The sequence below is a fragment of the Hemitrygon akajei genome, chromosome 8, assembly GCF_048418815.1.
Source record: "Hemitrygon akajei chromosome 8, sHemAka1.3, whole genome shotgun sequence".
NCBI lineage: Eukaryota > Metazoa > Chordata > Chondrichthyes > Myliobatiformes > Dasyatidae > Hemitrygon > Hemitrygon akajei.
In genome coordinates this window covers 67,178,139-67,195,407 of record NC_133131.1, presented here as the reverse complement: position 1 = coordinate 67,195,407, position 17,269 = coordinate 67,178,139, and the positions used below count along the sequence as shown (strand labels likewise).

The window sequence follows — 17,269 nt, the reverse complement described above, 5'->3', positions numbered from 1 at the left end:
CTTTACACTACTGCTCAATGCTAGCTGCTTTACAATTCTTCTCAATGCTAGCTGCTTTACACTACTGCTCAATGCTAGCTGCTTTACACTACTGCTCAATGCTATCTGCTTTACACTACTGCTCAATGCTATCTGCTTTACACTACTGCTCAATGCTAGCTGCTTTACAATTCTTCTCAATGCTATCTGCTTTACACTACTGCTCAATGCTATCTGCTTTACACTATTTCTCAATGCTAGCTGCTTTACACTATTTCTCAATGCTAGCTGCTTTACACTATTTCTCAATGCTATCTGCTTTACACTACTGCTCAATGCTAGCTGCTTTACAATTCTTCTCAATGCTATCTGCTTTACACTACTGCTCAATGCTAGCTGCTTTACACTACTGCTCAATGCTAGCTGCTTTACACTACTTCTCAAATCTTTCCTCTTTGACCAACTGTTTGGTTGCCCTTCTTTTAATAATCACTTGTGATACTTGTGATATCACTTGTGACAAGTTAATAATTAGTGTGTGAAGAGATTTGAAAAGTATTTTTTAAAATTTTACTGCAAGGTATATAAAAACTGCACAAATAGAGTTATTATTGTACCTTAAGTAAGCTCAGGACCTCCTGAAGTGTTTCACGTTCAGTATGTTACTTTTTTAATGCAGCACATGCAATTTTATTAGGGAATGTGGCACCCATTTGTTGCCTACTATTCGGAATGAACTGCTCTAGCAGAGCCTTGTAATACTTCGTAGAGGAAGAATCAAAGTACATGGTCTGCTGTCTACTGTAGTGCCATGCGATCAATAAGACACAATTCTCACCATCAGGCACGTGTCTAGCTGCAGAGAACTAAATAATATAGCAACCAAGTGCAGTAACAGTAGGATAAGGAGTGAAAGACAGCCTAAAAATTGCCATCCACAAATAACACAACCCAGGTGATATAGATGTCAAAAGAAGAGCTGAACAAAACTTCCCTAAAAATACTGACAAGTGAGCATCACCCAATTTTAAATGTTTCTAATGTGTTTTCATGTCCTAATATCAAGAAATAATTAAAATGCTTAAACTATTAAGAAATAATAATTAAAATTGTTTAAAATTATTTTCTTAAAAGGTAAAAAGGGCAATTAAAATGCTTCAAATAAAAATATTATTTTATTGAAAGTAGCTTATTTTTCTTCCCCACTGTCCTACACTGCTCATTCAAATGAAAAGTCTTGCATATTGTTTATCTGATCTAACCCAATGCAGGATCTGAGAGCAGATCTCTAGGGTAAGTACTGGCAATGTTACTGGCTTTGAACTGTCATTAGGTCCATATTTCAGTTAGTAAGTCTGGTAGGTCCATATGCGTGCAAGGACTCAAAACTGGTTTGTAATTATTCTGAGAAAATCCAGCAAAGCCTGCATCAAAATTAGATCTACATCATGGTGTCAACCAACCTCAATAGAAACTGCTTGACCTGCTATAGTCCATCAGTGGTTTGTATTTTGATTCCAGTATCTGCAATCACTTCTGTCTTCCGCACCAGTATAGACTTAGATATTCTTCAACATCTTTGTTTCTTCTAAAAATAGGGCAATTTTACCCTGACATGAACCCTGTTTCTTATCAACTAAATTTCTGCTGCATGTGAAATTAAAACAGAGAATGTTGCAAATAAATCGGAGTGGACTGCTAATTTTAAAAAGAGGTAGACTAATGATTTGGATGTTCAATCGATCCATGCCTCTTTCACTCTTTATTTCTATTCCTAGTATTTCCGTTTGATTCTCCCTGTGCTTAGGCAGTCCCTTTGCGTTGAGGGTAATCTGATTCCACTCCAATTCTGTGGGTTCTGAAGTGGCTGATGAGACCTTTGAGGGGTCTATAGGTTGTTCAACATGGAGCAGAAGGTATTTAATGAGTGGGGTATTGGATAGCTTGGGAGTTGATGCAATCTTTCCACTGTTTTTGCAGGTTTCCATGTATCGCAACAGAGACCTTAGATTCTTAGCACTTTACTGGGTGTTCTGTTTTGAATGATCTTAGCTTTGGAATTCTCACTAAAGTTAGGATCCAGCTTTAGTAATGCTCACAACTGCTAATACTTAACAACTTTCTGTGATTTGGGAATATACATAATATTGTAAACAAACAAAGGAGGTTTAAGCTGCTTGGTGAAGAAAAGACTGTGGAGAAAACTTGTTAAACAGAGCAAGAGATGTAAACAGTGGAAAAATGAAGAAAGCAATGTCAGGCAAACTCAGTCTTCAAAGATCTCTGGTGACTTTCCCGGAAATGAGTCAGAAATACACTGAGAGATTCCTAAGTGCTGCCTGCTTTTTTAGCAAAACACAAAGTAAGTGAGAAAATTAAAGGATAAGATTAGTGTAAATTAAAAATAATATAGTATATAAAGGGAATGTTGTAGAATTGACAGCAATTCAGTTGTCTGTAAATTCTACTAAGTTCTAAAAGCTGTCTTCAACTGTACTTGGAGAAGCACATTTTTATTTTTCTTAAGGATCTGGCGGAACACAGCATGTTTACATGACAGAATTCATTGCATCTCAAAGAAATTCTCTGCATACAATGTGAAGCAACTTGGGATTTCTACCCCTCATCACCTCCCCCCACCAGAACTTTTAACTATAGCAGCAAATCACCTGAAGGTATTGCTTGGAAATAAATGTTAAGTATGACTCCCATGGGCTGTAATTTCTGACCACAATTCCACAGTCTACACCGCTGACATCCTGCCCATTCTCTGATGCATGAATTATGGATATTCCATTATATTTTCACTTGTGAAATCAACTCTTGCATAATGAATTAAAGTACAATGAGGTACTTAAATTCTCTGTCCAGGAATCATACGTATGTCCGTAGGAGCAATCTTGGTTAGGATTCTAGTTGATGAAATTTGAATTTGGTTAAGGATTGTAAAAGTTATAAACAGAAAACATTTTAAAGGTAAGATCAGAATCAGCATGAAGATAAGTACTTCTTTATAATCGGAAAGTATGCTACAAATTTTTAGATTTTTATCAGCTAGGAACTATTCAAAATGTAATTGAATATTTTCCAACTTCCCACGTCTTGCTCTGAACACCTATATTGGGATGCAGTTTTATTCAGGACTGGAGATTTTTTTTCCTTAACCCAGAGTACTGAGAGTAAGTGTGGTATTAGCACTGAGTTTTAGGTAGAAGTCAGTAAGTGGTTCCACATGTATCTATCCATAATAGTGCTGGCTGAAATTATCGCTTTGCGAAGATAATGTCCTATATTCCCACCCAAGGCACCCTTCGTCATGTTGTGTGGAACTACAATCATGCTAAATAGGATAGCTTCAGAATAGATCTACCTGCTCAAAACTGTCCATCCATAAGGCAATGTGGAACATTCGTAGCAGCAGAAATGTATTCGACTGTAATCTGTAACCTCATTGCTCTGCCATTACAACGGAGTCAGGGGATCAATCCCTGTGAAGCTGCAACACAGGGAACATGCATGCTTTGACAATGTGCAACAGATGACACAAGGAAATTTATAAGCAATAATCAATCTGAGGCTCTGCAGTCCTACTGCACCTATTAGTGCATGTTGGCGGACAATTAAACAGATAATGGGCCCTAAAACCTGAAAGGTGATGCTTTCACAACCATGTTCAGCCAGAAGAGGCCAATGGATGATCTATCACCGCTTCCTGCTTAGATCCCCAACATTACAGAAGCCAGTCTTCAGCTACTGTGATTCACCCTATATAATATTAAGGAACTCTTGTAAGAAATGATGCTGAAAAGACCAAAGGATCCTACAACATCCTAGCTGCAGTACTGAAGAACAGTCCTCCTGAACTAGCTGCACTTATAGCTAAGCTGTTCTAGTACAGTTACAGTTCTGGCAAATAACTAACCATGTGGAAAGTTACTCAGGAATACCGAAAAATAAAACAGTAAAAATCCAGTCCAAGTAGATATCATCCAGACTATACACAATCATTAGCAAGTGGTGGAAGGTATCGTTGATTATACCATCAAGCTGTAACCATTCACCACTAACCTGATTGTCAAGGTTTGGGTTTATCTGTACCACTTGACTCAACCTCTTCATACCTGTCCTAGAAATATGAATCAAAGAACTAAATTTCAGAGGCAAAGTGAGAATGAGTACTCTTGACATCAAGGTAATACTTGACTGAATGTGGCATAGGAAGACGGAAGTTAATGAGTATCAAAGGGAAAGGGGAAGGTTCTGCCTGTTCGGCGGTACACTAGGATAACACTGCAGGAATCCCTTATGGCACTGTCCTAGGCCCAACTAGTGCAGTTGCTTCATCAATGACCTTCCTCCTATCAGAAGGCCAGAAATTCAATTGTACTTGCAAATGAAGTAGTTGAACCAACATGCAGCAAGATGTGGCTCTCAGCCAATTGCAGATTTCTTGGTTCATCTAGCGCTTCTGGTTGGGGTAGACTCTGAATGATTTTATGGGAACACACTTGTCAACGACTCGATTGTCTTTATAAAGTCCGTGACAATCATGTTCAGATCCTCTGATGAGTCACTGAACATGGCCCCATCCACAAACTCAAAGCGATCCTAAAGCCGCTCTTCTGCCTCCGGGGGACCACTTTGTTGTCCTTACTTCTGGAGCCTTGCTCTTTAGCCTCTGCCTGTATGCAAGTAGGAAGAGGCCAGCCAGATGATCGGCTTTCCCAAAATACAGTCTAGGGAGGCATTTCTAATCGTAGTATAGTGGCTGAGTGTGTTGGGACCCCTTGTGCTGCAGGTGATATATTGATGTCATAAAATATATTGTATGAAAAAGATGAGATTCCAATTTTACTGAAATAAACTATGGCTCAATTAGTGATATTCTTCCCTTTGAATCACAATGTTGTGAGTTTGTCTTTTTCCATTAATAAGTAGAAAAATTAGCCTGGTATTTCAGTGCAACATTTTAAACCAGCAGTTCAGTCATTTGAATGTTAACTGTTGAAGAAGTTGGAGGAAAAGGAGCACATGGTCCTATATTAAAGAGAAAAGTTGACTATCTAGGTGCCTCGCACACTATTTATGATGCTGTTTATGAGAACTACTGTTGTCTTTGGCTGTCATGAGTATAGAACGCAGATGAGTAATTGCCTGTAGTATTTCATATGCTGGAATAGTGAATAGATATCAAAAGTAATTCACTGACAAAAGAGCCCTTTGGTAGATCCAGGTTATGAAAGATTCAACCTACTTGTAAGTCATACTTCTTCAAAAATCCCTATAACACAGGGATGTTATAAATGCTTAAAGCGGAGAATCTCCTCCATACAGTTTCCATTTTGGACATGACAGGAATGCTCACACTTCAAGAATATTTCAGTACCGAAAGTATTTTGGTTCTGGTTTGAGTAAATGAAAGCAAGTATATGATTGCAACATTCCTTTTATTTATTAACTTTCTACAACTTGGTATCATTGCCAAAGGAGGATCTATTGACCATCTGAAATTTACTGTTACAGTGGTGAGCCACCTTCTTGAATTGCTGTAGTTCTTCTGAAGAAGGTAATCCTAGACTTCTGATTGATAGGAAGTTTCAAGATTTAAACCCAGCAATGATAAAATGGAGATGATGTTTCTCGTTGCCCAGGGGTTGTAGGACTCTGAAGGGAACCTGCAGATGGCGGTCTCATGTACTGGTTGATCTTTGTTTCCTTGATTGGGGAAGTTGTGGCTTTGGGAGGAGCTGTTTGAATGCCTGGGGATATAACTGAGGTAAATGGGTGCTGATTTTGGAGAGAATGTGTATGAATCAAACGGCCCAATTTGTCCTGAGAGATGTTGGGGTTGCATTCATACAGGCAAAGTGGTAATATTACATCAGAGTCCTGACTTGTGCTTTGTAGATGGTGGAAAGGCTTTGATGTGTCAGGAGGTGAGTCACTTATTATAGGAAACTCAGCCTCTAAACTCTTCTAATTAGCACAGTGTTTATAATGAATCATCCAGAATTTTGATGATGGGGGATTCAGTGACAGTAATAACATTGAATATCAAAGACAGGTAGGAAGTTGGATTCTCTTGTTAGAGATGATGTGGCACTTTTGTGTCAAGAATATTATTTGTTACACATCATTCCATGCCTGGATATTTCATTTTATTCATTCAGGAGATGCAGGCTTCATAGGCTGAGATGACATTTATTTGCTCCCCTCTGATTGACTTTTGAGAAGGTAGCAGTGAGCTGCAGTCCCTGAGGTGTGGTATACCCACAATGGTGTCCAGATCTGGTGACCAAGTAAAATACAAGAAGTCCAGGTACGACCTCCAGAAATCCATCTCACAGTTGAAGCAGCAATTCTGGACCAAACTTGAATCACTGGAAGATACTCGACAGTTGTGGCAGAGCTTGAATGCTATCTCCTCCTGCAAAGTGAAACCAAGCAACATATGTGACAACAAGGTTTGACTCTTAGATGAGCTCAATGCCTTTTATACTCGCAAGGCAGACAGATGGCATGTTCTCATGCCATTAACACAAAATGTTTTTTTCATTCAAGCATACATCATCTGTCCATTAATAGATCAATTAGTCATTCTAATGACCTCTCCTTGTTACCTCATTCACACACCACATTCTTTGGGCTTACAAAGTATATTAAAGTTGACATATAAACAATAAACCCGAATCCAGCAATCAAGCCACTTGCCAGACATTCTCAGTGTTTACTCTACAAGCTTCACATGTTTCAAGATCAAAAAGTGTTAAGTTGTCTTTGACCTGACAGACATTCATTCAACGTTTTACAAAATCTAATAGGCTACAGTAGAGAGGATTTGACCATTTGAAATCTTTTTATTAAGGACATAAAAAAAGCAACATTGATAATGTCATGCTGCTCATAATGCTACCCTGAAAACTGTTAAGAGGGGAGTTGTATCCTAAAGATGCATTCTCTAACTTGTTGTATTTATTACCTGAATAAAATAGACAAAACTGAGTTATTCTGTGTGGTTACCTATAAAGTACTGGTACTCCACAACAAATTTATGCTAATTCATAGGTGTCCTGTCTGACTGGCTTTGCTCAAAGTTTTGATCAAAATGAGTTGGAGATTGGTCAGGTGTCAATTAATCACACAATAACGTCACAACAAATTTGACCATTAATGTGTCTGTTTAACATGAAGTTGACTCTTACCTCTGTATCAATCTCAAGTTGCTTGTTCAGTGAAAGGAATTACTTTAAAGCTTTCATGAGAAAATATGGATTTTATCTTTCTTACACTGGATTTCACAATGAAGATGTTATTTGGCAGGACTTGTTGTTCTTTACTGATACATTACAGAGTCTTTAAATTTCAAATATCTGGCAATAGTCTCTATGTATTATCAAAAGAAAAAAAGAACATGAAATAGTGTTAGAGCAGTTTGATTCATTCTTTTAGTTTGCTGAAGATCAAAAATCAAGGCTCAGACATTTAATTCTCAAAATTAATAATGTGAAGCATTTTGCAATAACTTTCACTAAATTCTTTCCTATTTTCTGTAAGTGACTTTATAAATATGTTACTACAGAGCCAATCCCTCAATCCCTATTGACAGAGAGGATTTAAATGATTTCTAAATCCCGCAAGTTCTGTAAATAGCACATACATTTTAACTCTGAAATTGTATCAGATTGGATCTAAAACTGGGTTGATTTTCCACAGAACATCCATTATTTTGGTGTATTTATATATAAAATCAGTTCAGGCTTTGCTGTAGGTAATGGTTCCATGGGAGGCCACAACTGATCTACCATCTGCTTTAAATGCACATGTAGCTTCCATGTCTGAAAACTGCAGTACAGAGGCCCATTGCAGGTCAGATTCTGGCATATTTGATCTTCCACTCTAGTACTGAATCATAGCAAAAGTGACTCTGGAATGCCCTGTGTGGAGAGGACTGCTCCACGTTAGCTATGCCTGGTGGTATAAATAGTGAATCTGTTCCCTTAATAGGGAGTAGTAGCCTTCACTCAGAGGTCTATTTAGAGGTAACAGACCATTCCAGCCCAACAAGCCCGCACGTCCCAATTACACACGTGGCCAGCTAACCGACTTATCCATATATCTTCAGAATGTGGGAAGAAACCACAACACCAAAGAAAACTCATGTCTGTGAGACTTTTAAAAATTTCACTATAATTATTTATTTGTTAATTACAAATTATGCAATGTGCCTTTAACCCTAAATTTGTTATTTTGTTTTTTTTTAAGACAGGAGATACTTAAGATAGAAAAGATGCTTTTGATAATGGTGAGATGTCAATGGCCATTAGGCTAGTGTTGAGCCTTATATTATACACCTTAAGACCTAGCTATCATTTGTACCCTGCTCCATTCTACAGAAGGCCATGGAATAGAGGTGTCTAAGACAGCCCTTGCCAAGCCTACTATAGCTGGTAAACATGGCCGTAGCACAAGTGCATTGGACTGAACATTTCCCAGTTCAGTAAGCCATTAGCATGCAATGTAATTCTTCCTTTTGAAGACTGTAAGGTTCACATCATTCTGATGAAATCCCAGGAGGATGTTTATTGGTTGTGTTATCAAGTTTTAGTAGAAATGCTAAAATGTGACCCTAGTTATGACACCATTTCAAGAGAGGAAATCTATTTTCCTTCTGGCCTGCTTGAAATTGCACCTGAATCAACTTCATCAACAACATATTAACAGTTTATTTTTTGTACTTGCTATGCCATTCTCCACCCACCTTATATGTGTGCCTCTTGTTTTGGATTCTTCTACCCTAGGAAAACAACTGTGACTAGCTATGAAGCTCATGGCTTTTAAACCTCTTATAATGTCACCATCTCATCTCTGTTACTTCAGAGAAAACAGTCTGATCCTACGCAATTCTTCATTTCTCAAGCCCTCTGGGTCTCGCAATATCCTTATGAGTTTTTTTTGCTTCCTCTCCTGGTTAATCACATTCTTCCTATAGCATGGGGCCAGAACTGCTCACCATACACCGTGTGGCCTAACCAATATCCTGTACATCTGTAAGATGACATCTTTACTCTTGTATTTAATGCCAAAACTGATGAGGCAAGCACCTTCTTCACTACGCAGTCTACCTGTGATTGACACTGATGGGACAGTAGGTGAGGTGTCTGAGTGGCAGGACAATAAAGAGGAGAGGTTATAAAAGCTGCGATAATAGCAGGATTTTCATACAGAGGGTGGTGAGTATATGGAACAAGCCACTAAAGGAAGTGATTGCATCAGGTATAATAATAACTTTTAAAAGACATGGAACATGGAAAAGAATCATAGAGGCATATTAACCAATGCAGACAGATGGGCCTTGCCTGCTCATTGCAGCTGGTCTGGGACATGATTTTGGACAGCTATTGTCTTTTGGCCACCCTATAGCTTTACAAGGGTTATTACTCGACTTCTTGTACAGGTCAGGTCACCAGATTTTAATATCATGGATTGCCATTTTAGTTATGAAGATTAACATAGTATCCAGTTCAGAATGCTTGCTGTAATAGCACTTATTTTCAATCTTATTTGTGTACCAATTAGGCAGAAACTATGCCATATTTTCACTGTGGTATGAACTGTAAGAAAATTGCCAATGTTAATTGGAAAGGTCAGAAAGCTGATGAATGTAAGAAAGAAGAAAACATTAGCAACAATTTTACAGATATCATGATAGACAGAATTCTCAAGCTGCAACGATGCACATACTAGGAAGGGTATGCACACACAAAATGTTGGAGGAACTCAACAAATTAGGCAGCGTTCCTGGAGGGGAATAAACAAAAGACTTCTTGGGCCAAGACCCCTCATCAGGACTGTAAGGGAAGGAGATAGAATTAGAACATTCCAGTCCCGATGAAAGGCCAGTGACCAAAATTTCAACTGTTTATTCCCCTCCATAAATGCTGCCTGACTGGCTGAGTTCCTCCAGCATCTGCAGAATCTCTTGCATTCATGGATGGGTACTATTTAACATGAAATCCGTGCAATATTTGTTGTAACATCATAATTATTTGATGAAGAATTTTGTTCCATTCTCTGATATACCATCAGGAGCACAAAGTTTAAAATTTAAGAAGAAACATTGGGAACTTTGAATGCATGGAACTGTAGAAGGTTTATTCCTGTGAGATTGCAAAATAAACAGTTGAAGTAAGAAAGCAGAAACCAAAGCAGAAATTCAATTTTAAAATCCTTAGGGATTAATTAGTGCAGGAGTTTACTTTTACTCCACTGGTCCAAATCTGGAACAGGCTGGTTATTCATGCATATTTATGACTGAAGTTCTGCACCAATGAGTGTGAGGTTTAGGGTAAGATATAATTCATTATTATTCTGGCTTAGTTAACATGTATAATTAGTAGATAAGGTAAAATGATCAAGGGGACTAGTTGACCAGCTGTCAAGCAGCATATACTCATTATTATCCAGCTAACTGATAACAAATTTAGGACCCCGCCACCCCCTTCCCCCAATTGATCATTCCAATATAGATCTTCTCTTGTTCTAAATTGAATTCCAGATTGTGACAAGAGTGATTACCCTTGATGTAGCAGTGACAGTGAGCATCCTGAGTAAAACTGAAGTCAATAGGACCGTGGAAAAAATTCCTCCAAAGTTGTAGTCATATTCACACAAAGGAGGATTAGTTCTTGAACACCAATCATCACAGCCTTAAGACATTATTGCTGGTGTTACTCAGGGCAGTATCCATATCACAAACATTTGCAGCTATTTCGTGAATGATTCATAGCTGTACAATAATCCAGAGCTATACAAGTAGTCCAGGTGCAGCCTACAGAAGGCTATTTTAAGCCTGAAGAAAGAATTCCTATTGAGGTTAGAGACAGAATCAGATACACATCAGCTTTGGCAGGGTTTGCAGGCCATTACTTCCTACAAAGCAAAATCTAACATCATGAATGGCTGTGATGCTTCACTCCCAGATGAGCTCAGTGATTTTTGTGCCCACTTTGAAAGGGAGAGTACATCTGTTTGAATCCCTGCAGTATCTAATGATTCTGTGATCTCTGTCTCGGAGGCCGACATCAGAACGTCTTTCAAGAGGGTGAACATTTACAAGGGATCAAGCCCTGACAGTGTACCTGGTAAGGTCCTGAACACCTGTGCCAATTAACTAGTGGGAGTGTCCAAGGACATCTTCAATCTCTCACTGCTGCAGTCAGGGGTCCCCACCTGCTTCAAAAGGATGACAATCATACTGGTGCCCGAGAAGAGCAGGGTGAGCTGTCTCAATGACTATCACCCAGTGACACTCAAATCTACTGTAATTAGTGCTTTGAAAGGTCAGTCATGGGTAGAATCAATTGCCTAAGCAAGGACCTGGATCCACTGCTATTTGCCTGTCACCACAATTAGTCTTCAGCAGATACAATTTCACTGGCTCTCCACTGAAGCTCAGAGGCCTTGGGTCACCTGGACAATAGTAATACCTACTAGTTGCTGTTTACTGACTACAGCTCAGCTTTCAACACAATCATACCCTCAACTTTAATCTAAAAGCTCCCAAACCTGGGCCTCTGTACCTCTGTCTGCAACTGGATCCTTGACTTACTCACTGGGAGAACATAGTTGGTGCAGATTGGAAATAACATCTCCTCTTTGCTGACAATCAACACTGGTGCACCTCAAGGATGCATATCTAGCCCACTGTTCTACTCTCTCTACACCCACGATTATGTGGTATAGAGAGAATAGACAACTCAAACACTGTCTATAAATGTGCCAGTGATACAACTATTGTTGGCATAAGTTCAGATGGGGACAAGGAGGTGTGCAGGAGTGAGATGGATCAGCTGGTTGAGTGGTGTCGCAACAGCAACCTTGCACTCAACATCACTATGACCAAGGAACTGATCATGGACTTTAGAAAGGGTAAGTTGAGGGACACACACCTCATCAAGGGATCAGAAGTGGAAGGGGTGAGCAGTTTCAAGTTCCTGGGTGTCAAAATCTCTGAAGAGCTATCCAGGGCTCAACATATTGCTGCAATTACAAAGAAGGCATGCCTGCATGAGGAGCTTGAGCAAAATCATCACCATTTGGTAAAGAGGGGTGACTTGCACAGGATCAGAAAAAACTGTAGGAAGTTATAAACTCAGCCAGCTCCATCATGGGCAGGAGCCTCTCTGGCATCCAGGATACCTTCAAAAGGTGATACCTCAAAAAGGTGCCTTTCTTTAGTAAGGACCCCATCAGCCAGGACATCCCTCTTCTCATTGCTGCCATCAATGAGGAGGTACAGGAGCCTGAAGACACCCACCCAACATTTCAAGAACAGCTTCTTACTCTCTGTCATCAGATTTCTGAATGGACAGTAAACCCATGGACACTGCTTAGTATTTTCCCTCTCTTTTTGTACTGCTTACCTAATTTTTATTTACTAATTATTTAATATATAGATACTTAATGTAATTTATAGTTTATTATTCTGAATTGCAAATTACTGTTCCTTCAAAACAACAAATTTCCAAACATATGTCAGTGATAGTCAACCTGATCCTGAAGGATGTTCCTTTCATTACAAAATCAGACATAGAGGTGTTCTCTAATGCTTGCACAATCCTCAGTTCCATTCACAACACGTCAGCAAATGAAGCAATCCAAGTTTGAATGCAGCAAGACCTTGACAAAGTTCAGGTAGAGACTGATAAGTGGTAAGGAACATTTACACCACACTAGTGCCAGGCAATGACCATGTCCATAAAAGATACTAGTTCAAACAGAGAATGGGCAGCATTCCCTGCATTAGACGTATCTGCACGACACACTTAATAGCTGTCAAGACATGACCAAAATGTTTTTCTGAAGCCTCTTGAGGCATGTACATAGCCAACTCCCTTGTACACTGGAAATGTCTCAGTCCTCTGCGTAGCACAGTGTCTCTCTGAGAGACCCCGAAAGGGTGGTGGATATGAAATTAATGAAAGATGTGATATGAACTAATCATGAACTAACAAGGCGGTAGGGAATTATTACAGAACAGGATGGCAAGGTTGTGAGAAGGGGAGGCAACAATCTGGAAGGGCAAATGGTGTGAGAAGGTTGAAACAATTAGAAATTATGAAACTATTTTGATATTATTACCGTGACAAAATCTTGAATTTGAAAATGTGACAAATTTGAATTCAATCCTTAAGTAGGAGAAAATGTAGAAAAGATTTCCAAGTTACCAGGGCATCCTTCCCAGAACTGGGTGAATAGAACTGCATACAATACTCTAAGTGTAGTCTCACGAATTGCTGTAATGTGACATTGAACTCTTAAATATAAGAGACTCTGCAGATGCTGGAAATCTTGAGCAAAACGCAGAAAATGCTGGAAGAATTTAGCAGTTCAAAGTTCAAAGTATGTATATGTCACCGTATACCATCTTTTGATTAATTTTCTTCCAGGCATTTGCAGTAAAATAGAGAAATACAATAGAATCAATGAAAAGAGCAAACACTACTGCGAAGCCTCTGCCAGTGATGCCTACACTGAAGAAGTTTAAATCTTCTCTTCGACGGGAGTTCAGTGAAACCCTCTCTCGCTGCTCCCCATCTATAATTCCTTTGGCCCTTCAACTTTTCGATAATATTTTGACCCAGACCCGCTATTACAGCCATATATCCTTCCTTGGAACGTGTCTCCGCCGCCAACTGACTCCAGTTGGCTTCAGGATCCGTTTTCGAGCTTCTCAATTTGGACCTTCAGAGGATCCCAGGTACTCACATTTAATTGACTCTATCTCCTGTTGTTTCTCCCGTCGAGCTCTGAGGGCGACACTCTCCGCCATGGGAAGGTACCTGGCGTCCCTATCACAATCCCTTCCACGCCTCCGGGACACCTTTTTCTCCGTTTGCAATGGACCTGTCCATAGAGTTCATCCTCCGTTGGATCCATGCGTGCAATCGCCGTTTCTTTGACTTTATCACGTCCTGCAAGGATCGCAAGATCTTCCATCTGCAGACCCCAGAGTATGGATTTCGCATCGCGGCCCCAGGCCCGGCCGTCGATCTCGGCTGCCCCAGCAACCCAGGGCATATTGAAAATCTGGACTCCAGCACCATCAACGCGGGTTCCAACGACCATGGATTGGCCTTGGCCGTCGATCTCGGCTGCCCCAGCGACCCAGGGGATTTTGAAAATCTGGACTCCAGCACCATCAACTCGGGTTCCAATGGCCATGGACAGCTTCAAAGCGATTGCGCAACCACCGACTGCGACTCCAGCGTTGAACTCCAGGCCGGGTCTTCACATGCTGCATTGTGACTCCCGTCTCCCCTTCCCGCACCACCACTATGCAATCCCCTCTCCCTCAAATCCCATCGTCAGCTCCTGGGCCCTCAGAGGCTCCATCTTCCTCTCACCCCAACCCTTCCCTCTCCACTGACACTACCAGCCTCCCTCCCCCCTCTGATCCAATCTCTCATCCATGCTGGGTCTTTACCATTTCCTCCGACCTTCAACTCTCTGAGGCAGAGCGCTCTGTCCTCAGTAAGGGCCTCAGCTTTGTCCCCCTTCACCCACACCTCAGTGAGTTCTGCGTACGCCATGACGCGGAACTCTTTTTCCGCCGGCTCAGTCTCCGAGCTTACTCCTTTGACAAGGACTCTCCTACCCCCCACCGATAACCCCTTCTCCCATCTTCAACCCTCCTCCTCTTCATGGACACCCTGCTCTGGTCTTCTGCCTGCTCTGGATCTCTTTATTGATAATTGCCGACGGGACATCAACCGTCTCGACTTCACCACACCCTGTTCCAATTCCAACCTCACTCCTTCCGAATGCTCTGCTCTCCGCTCCCTCCACACCAATCCCAACCTCACTATAAAACCCGCTGATAAGGGGGGAGCTGTTGTTGTCTGGCGTACTGACCTCTACCTGGCCGAGACACAGCAACAACTCTCTGATACCTCCTCTTATTTACCCCTTGATCATGACCCCACTAAGGAGCACCAGGCCATTGTCTCCTATACCATCACCAACCTTATCAGCTCTGGGGATCTCCCATCCTCTGCCACCAACCTCATAGTTCCCACACCCCTCACTTCCTGTTTCTACCTCCTACCCAAGATCCACAAACCTGCCTGTCCAGGTAGAACTATTGTCTCAGCTTGCTCCTGCCCCACTGAACTCATTTCTGCATACCTTGACACTGTCTTATCCCCCCTTGTTCGATCTCTTCCCACCTATGTTCATGACACTTCTCATGCTTTGAATTTTTTCAATGATTTTAAGATCACTGGCCCCCACCATCTTATTTTCACCATGGACGTCCAGTCCCTATATACCTCCATCCCCCACCGAGATGGTCTCGAAGCTCTTCGCTTTTTTTTGGATTCCAGACCTAACCAATTCCCCTCTACCACCACTCTCCTCCATCTAGCGGAATTAGTTCTTACTCTCAATAATTTCCCCTTTGGCTCCTCCCACTTCCTCCAAACCAAGGGTGTAGCCATGGGCACCCATATGGGTCCCAGTTATGCCTGCCTTTTTGTTGGCTTTGAGGAACAGTCCATGTTCCAAGGCTATACAGGTATCCATCCCCCTCTTTTCCTTCGCTACATCCACGACTGCATCGTTGCTGCCTCTTGTACACGTGCTGAGCTCATTGACTTCATTAACTTTGCCTCCAACTTTCACCCTGCCCTCAAATTTACCTGGTCCATTTCCGACACCTCCCTCCCCTTTCTTGATCTTTCTGTCTTCATCTCTGGAGACGGCTTATCTACTGATATCTACAATAAGCCTACAGACTCTCACAACTACCTGGGCTATTCCTCTTCCCACCCTGTCTCTTGCAAAAAGGCTATCCCCTTCTCACAATTCCTCCGTCTCTGCTGCATCTGCTCTCAGGATGAGGCTTTTCATTCCAGGACGAAGGAGATGTCTTCTTTTTTTAAACAAAGGGGCTTCCCTTCGTCCACCATCAACTCTGCTCTCAAACACATCTCTCCCATTTCCCGCACATCTGCCCTCACCCCATCCACCCACCACCCCACTCCAGATAGGGTTCCTCTTGTCCTTACCTACCACGCCACCAGCCTCTGGGTCCAACGAATAATTCTCTGTAACTTCCGCCACCTCCAACGGGATCCCACTACCAAACACATTTTTCCCTCCCCCCCCTTTCTGCTTTTCACAGGGATCACTCCTACGCGACTCCCTTGTCCACTCGTGTCCCCCCCCATCCCTTCCCACCGATCTCCCTCCTGGCACTTATCCTTGTAAATGGAACAAGTGCTACACCTTCCCTTACACTTCCTCCCTCACCACCATTCAGGGCCCCAGACAGTCCTTCCAGGTGAGGTGACACTTCACCTGTGAGTCAGCTGGTGTGGTATACTGTGTCCGGTGCTCCCGGTGTGGCCTTTTATATATTGGTGAGACCCGACACAGACTGGGAGACCATTTCGCAGAACACCTACGCTCGGTCCGCCAGAGAAAGCAGGATCTCCCAGTGGCCACACATTTTAATTCCACGTCCCATTCCCATTCTGTTATGTCTATCCATGGCCTCCTCTATTGTCAGAATGAATCCAAACTCAGGTTGGAGGAACAACACCTTATATACCGGCTGGGTAGCCTCCAACCTGATGGCATGAACATTGACTTCTCTAACTTCCGTTAATGCCCCTCCTCCCCGTCTTACCCCATCCCTGACATATTTAGTTGTTTGCCTGTTCTCCATCTCCCTCTGGTGCTCCCCCACCTCCTTTCTTTCTCCTGAGGCCTCCCGTCCCATGATCCTTTCCCTTCTCCAGCTCTGTATCACTTTTGCCAATCACCTTTCCAGCTCTTAGCTTCATCCCACCCCCTCCGGACTTCTCCTATCATTTCGCATTTCCCCCTCCCACCACTACTTTCAAATCTCTTACTATCTTTCCTTTCGGTTAGTCCTGACGAAGGGTCTTGGCCCGAATCGTCGACAGCGCTTCTCGCTATAGATGCTGCCTGGCCTGCTGTGTTCCACCAGCATTTTGTGTGTGTTGTTGTTAGAATCAATGAAAAGCTACACACCAAAACTGACAAACAATCAACGTACAAAAGAAGACAAAATACACAAATTTAAAAATAAATAAATAATACTGAGAACATGAGTTGTAGAGTCCTTAAAAGGAGTCCATAGGTTGTGGAATCATTTCAGAGTTGGGATGAGTGAAGTTATCCACATTGGCTTAGGAGCCTGATGGCTGAAGACATAATTTCCTATGCACAAATCCACGTCCAATAAACCTAAAAGGTCTTGCTT

General features: G+C 41.6%; 1 protein-coding gene across 3 annotated transcripts in view; it reads left to right on the top strand.

Moving 5' to 3' along the window:
• nr1h4 (nuclear receptor subfamily 1, group H, member 4) overlaps positions 1–17,269 on the top strand; it is a 117,828-nt gene that overhangs the window by 38,112 nt on the left and 62,447 nt on the right. The gene's annotated exons all lie outside the window — the stretch shown is intronic.